This window comes from Grammomys surdaster, unplaced genomic scaffold (genome assembly GCF_004785775.1).
Source record: "Grammomys surdaster isolate TR1022 unplaced genomic scaffold, NIH_TR_1.0 126158, whole genome shotgun sequence".
In the NCBI taxonomy this organism is placed as follows: domain Eukaryota; kingdom Metazoa; phylum Chordata; class Mammalia; order Rodentia; family Muridae; genus Grammomys; species Grammomys surdaster.
In genome coordinates this window covers 2,363,701-2,368,141 of record NW_021620966.1, presented here as the reverse complement: position 1 = coordinate 2,368,141, position 4,441 = coordinate 2,363,701, and the positions used below count along the sequence as shown (strand labels likewise).

At 48.5% G+C, this 4,441-nt stretch overlaps 1 protein-coding gene across 5 annotated transcripts in view; it reads right to left on the bottom strand.

Moving 5' to 3' along the window:
- The window catches only part of Wdr47 (WD repeat domain 47), a 52,241-nt gene extending 50,189 nt beyond the window's left edge, over positions 1-2,052 (bottom strand). For 3 of the 5 annotated variants that reach the window (XM_028757294.1, XM_028757296.1, XM_028757295.1), the window contains exon 1: positions 1,730-2,052. The gene's annotated coding sequence lies outside the window, so the exon portion shown is untranslated. The remainder of the gene's footprint in view (positions 1-1,729) is intronic. The other 2 variants (XM_028757292.1, XM_028757293.1) reach the window with 1 other exon arrangement.
- Positions 2,053-4,441: the final 2,389 nt, after the last annotated feature.

Here is a 4,441-nt window from a genome sequence, read left to right as displayed (position 1 = left end):
TTTTTTTTTTTTTTGGTTTTTCGAGACAGGGTTTCTCTGTATAGCCCTGGCTGTCCTGGAACTCACTCTGTAGACCAGGCCTCGAACTCAGAAATCCGCCTGCCTCTGCCTCCTCCCAAGTGCTGGGATTAAAGGCATGTGCCACCACTGCCCAGCAACATATTTCTTATTGTTTTTCAAACTGTAGCATATACTAAACGAGTCATAGTGTCCATTCAATAACAAACTATTTCACAAACAAAAAGAAAGTGCACAATTATGTAACTGGAAACATTGGTTAGCACTCTTGCTCTCATGATACATTTCTACTACTGATTTTCAGAAAGGACAAAAACTAGAAAAGTGGGAAGGTGGGAAATAAGTTAAATGTCACACACACACACACACACACACACACACGCACGATAAAGGCACCCCAAGTCAAGGAGTCTATGCTCTGGTTGTCTACCTTACATATACTGTACGGCTTAGTTACTTGTCTTTCCCATTATGTGTTACTTTGTTGTTGGAAGCGATGTACCTCCCCCACATCTTAATGCACAAGGACTCGTTACATCTTCCACCTAAATAAGACCTCCAGAATGTGCCATATAAAGAAAAATTGACTGCTAGCCGTTTCTCCTTTCTAGTAAAATGCTAACATAACATATGCCAACACTTGAGAGCAAAAACAAACAAACAAACAAACAAAAAACTGAAGTGGTATTTTCTGTGAAAAAGATTTACAGTCCTTTTAAACCTGTATGTTAATTACTATGTCATTAACTTTTTATAGCATTCTATGAACTCTACAACAAAGGGGGAAAACTAGGTGTCAGGATTTCAACCGATGAATCTGGGTGGAACAAAGACTTCTCCTTTCATTATGCAGTGAGAACCAAGTTGCCAAAAAAAAAAAAAAAAGCTCCCCTCAGACACCGTTCGCAGTTACTAGCTGCATGCCTGGATGTACTGGGGGAAAATCATCAGGTCAAATACTGTCCCTGCCTACTTGGTTTCAATCCTTTTGCCAAAGACGTCTTCCCAAAGCTAGAGCCCCAATCTTTTTCTCCCCAATACAGCTTAGGGGCTTAACCCTCTGAGTTCCGTAACCTCCGGGTGTCTTATACAGGCGTCCCCCGAACAACCCACGTTCGAAATCCAGTCGATGCCCCTTTCTCCACCTTCCCAGATCCCCACAAGACTGCTCCTAATAGCCAGTGGCGTCAGAAAAGGCAAACCCGGATATCTCACACACCCCGAGTCCCCCCCAACCCCCAACCCCGCCACTCCCTACCCAGTCGCCGGCTAAGGCGAGCTAGGAAAGGGATCAGAGCGCAGCCCTCAGTCTCGCCCCAGCCCAGCAAAGGAACGAGGCAGATGCAGGCCAGTCAGCCCTCCTCGCGCCCCTCAGCAGCGGCGAGGTGGGTACTCTATAACAAGGCGAGGGGCATCGCGCAGCTGCCCGAATCAGGCCGGCAAGTAGGGGAAGGTGTGGTCCAGGAGCGGCGGCCTGGATAGACTGCCTGGTGGGTCCCAGGTCCCGTCCCTGAGACACCCGGGCCTCGCCCGCATCCCATCTTCTCGCAGTCACCACCAAAGCCTACCCAAGACACTCCTCCGGGCCGCGAACGCCGCCCAAAGGGCCGTGGGGGTCTGCGCCTCATCAGCCTAGTGACAGGTGGCGACGGGTGACCATGGCAACCCACGGTGCACGGCGGCCCGCCCCCGCCTCCTGGAATCCACTCACCTGAGGGCTCCGGGCGGAGCCGGCAGAAGCGGCGGAGGAAAACGCGGCGGAGAGGCCGGCAGCCAGAGCCCCAAGGCAGCCAATTCCAGGCTAAGGCGCGAGCGCGAGGGCGGCGGTCTGGACTTAGCAGTCCGCACGTCAATCCATCAGCTCGTCAGCCGGTCCTTCTCGCGTCCGCCCCTAGCCCGCCTCCGACCGCTCAGCTCCGCTCCACAGACTGCGGTTGTCAAGCGCCGCTGGAACGGAGCTCCAGCCGCCAGCTGCAACCAATCACTGCTCGTCCCTGGGGCCGCCTCAGGACCCCTCCTCGCGAGGCGGCTAGGTAGGTGCCTGCGCAGAAGAGTCGGCTGGGCCAGCCCAGGAGGATAGGGCGGGGCCTGGAGGCGGGGCCTAACACGGACGGGGTGGGGGGCGGCAGAATCTAAGACTCGGCCGCCTGGAGGCTCCTGGCCCTTGGCTTCTCTGCTCTCACTTTGGAGACGCCTATAAGGAGGATGTAGGCCCAGAGCCTTCAGGTGACACTATGTTATGTCCCAGACTAGCGTGGACAGATGTGGTAGTTTGAGTGAGAATTGTCCCCATAGTCATGCTTTTGAATGCTTGTCCCCAGTTGCTGAACTGATAGAGAAGGATTAGGAGAGTGGTTCTCAACGTATGTGTCCCAACACCTCCGGGGATCGGGGGTGAGGGGTGAGGGGTGTAACATATCAGATAATTACAATTCATAGCAGTAGCCAACTGTTATGAAGTAACAACGAAAATAATTTTATGGTGGGGCAGGGTCACCGAAAGATGAGAACTGTATTAAAGGGTCGCAGCTTTAGGAAGGTTGAGAACCACTGGATTAGGTATGAACTGGTTGAAAGAGGTGTCGCTATGGGTGGTCTTGGAGGTTTCAAAAGCCAGCCCTTTCTTAGTCAGTTTTATGTCTGGTGCTTGTGGATCACATGTAAGCTGTTAGCTACTGCTCCAGCATCATGCCTCCCTGTCTGCTGGCACATTCACTGCCAAGACGGTCATGAACTAACCGTCTGGAACCCTGAGCTAAAAATTGAATGCTGTCTTTTATAAGTTGCCTTGGTCATGGTGTTTTGTCACAGCAATAAAAAAGTAACTAAGACAACCAGTCTGACACCTCCAAATGTAAATGTTTTCTGTGCACTGGGTTTGACTCTTAATTCTACTTCCAATAATTTACTAATAAAGATTAAATTAAATCTTCCTTCCTTGCCCTTTTCCATACTCCATCTCCCTCCATGAAAACTGTCCCCTTCCAGTTTCTCAATGTGTAAAGTTAATCCCACCTTGAAACACTTAACAAGGTTGCTGTTTTGAACTGCCCTTTTATTTACAGTAGTAACCTCACTCCTGCAAATACTACTATTTGTGTAGAAGTATTCTCCCAGATACATGATGCTCAAGGAGCCAAACCTCCAGGAACTTTAGCCAGGAATTTTGGCCAGCCTGGTGTCCAGCACTCAGGAAGCAGAGGCAGACCTCTGAGATATTTGGCCAGCCTGGTTTACATAGTGAGTTCCAGCTAGCAAAGGCTTGGGACCTCAAAAACAACAACAACAAAAAATCCAATTCAAGATAAACAGCCAGGTGAATCACAGTATTGTTGCATGCACATATCCCATAAATCCAATATTTTTTAAAGGCCAGGTATGTTGGTACATACCTGTAATTCCAGCAGGATAAAGAGTATTACAGACTGGAGGCCAGTCTGAGCCCAGCTACATAGTGAGACTCTGTCTCAAAACAAGATGGGACTGAAGAGATAGGTCTGTGATCTGTGCTTGTCATGCAATCATGAAGAACTGGGTTTGGATCATCAGTAGTTATGCAAGACTGTTGGCCACCTGTTATCCCAGAGCTTCAGAGGCAGAGATGGATCATGGGAGTGAGGGACAAAAGCTAACTGTCAAGCTCTGTCAAGGAGAGACATCGCCTCAATAACTAGGATGAAGCATCATCGGAGTAGGCACCCAATGTCAACTTCTGGCTTCTATACACATACCACACATATATACACATACACAAAGGAGGAGGAGGAGAAAGAGGAAAAGGAAGAGGAGGAAGACAAAGAGGAGGGGGGGAAGAGGAGGAGGAAACCCCAAAAAGATAAAGATTAAAGGAAAAGTTGTAGAAAGAACATTTTTAATTTCGGGGAGAAATTAAAATTTCTGAACTTCAAAACATCAATTATGGGCAGTGGTAGTACATGCCTTTAGTCCCAGCACTTGGGAGGCAGAAGCAGGCTGATTTCCAAGTTCCAGGCCAGCCTGGTCTACAGAGTGAGTTCTAGGATAGCCTGGGCTATACAGAGAAACCATGTCTCGAAAAACAAAAACATCAATTACCCAGTTCACGTAAATTCTAGAAGAAAATCATATAACAAGCATCTTAGTCACTATTCTATTGCTTCAAAGAGACCTGATGAAGGCAAGTGTTATAAGCCAAAGCATTTAATTGGGGCTGGCTAACAGTTTGAGAGTTTCAGTCCATTATCAACAAGACAAGAAGCAGCATGCAGGCAGACACTAGAGAAGAAGCTAAGAACAGACATCCTGGTCCTTAGGCTTAGAGACTCTGAGCCTGGCATGGGCTTTTAAATTCCCGAACACACACACCACCACCCCACCACCCCCCAGTGACACACTTCTTCTAACAAGGCGGCACCTCCTTTTTTTTTTTTTTTTTTTTTTTTTT